Source organism: Nicotiana attenuata, chromosome 7 (assembly GCF_001879085.1).
Source record: "Nicotiana attenuata strain UT chromosome 7, NIATTr2, whole genome shotgun sequence".
Classification (NCBI taxonomy): domain Eukaryota; kingdom Viridiplantae; phylum Streptophyta; class Magnoliopsida; order Solanales; family Solanaceae; genus Nicotiana; species Nicotiana attenuata.
The window spans coordinates 13,726,233-13,727,066 of record NC_031995.1 but is presented as its reverse complement, the minus strand read 5'-3'; positions in this window follow the sequence as shown (position 1 = coordinate 13,727,066).

Sequence of the window (834 nt, the reverse complement as noted above, 5' to 3'; positions counted from 1 at the left end):
CGTAGCCGGGCCTTGGTTGAGGAGCTGGCGAGGAGGGAGCTTCTGATGCAGCAAACACTTGGCCGGATACGTGCCCTCGAGGAGCAGCTTCGTTAGAGAGACGAGGAGATCGAGGCCGAAAAGAGGGCTGCAGCTGAGAGGGAGCGCCAGAGCCAGGCTACGACAGCGGAGGCCTCTGAGGCATTGAACGGGAAGGTGGCTGCATTGGAAAGTGAGGTCGCTGCTTTGAGACTACAAGTGAGGGATGCCTCATCGAGGGCTGGGGCGTTGGAGGCGGCGATCCGCGTTCATGAGAGGGAGCGGGGGTTGGAGAGAGCTGCCGCGGCCTTTAGAGAGGCGGGGCTGGAGGACCGCATTGGTGTATATGAGCGGGACGCCCAAGCCATGGCGGATCGGACCACGGCCTTGGAGGGGGAGAATCAGCGCCTAAGGGACCAGGCCGCCTCTTCCAACCAGGCTCGTGAGCTTTGGACGTTTGCTGAGGCCCAACGTGATGCATATAAGAACTTGTGGGAGGCCGGCATCGTGCCCGAAGCTGCTTTTGAGGAAGCCCGTCAGAGGGCTCGTGAAGCCCGTACCGACTGTGGTTTTGACCCAGCGACGCCAGGGGCTGATGATGGTGCAGATGGTGGCGCGAGTGGCACCGAGTGAAAAGATTTGTAATGTACTTTTTCTTGTCTCTTTTTTTTATTGACCGGCCTTGGCCGGGTGTAGGCGGGGATGAACCGTTATTAACCTTGTAAATATACAAAATTTCTTTTTTATTGCTTGCCTCGTGCTTATTTTGTATCTTCCCTTGTTCCTCAAGTTTTTCTTTTGCACGCGTTCGGGGGG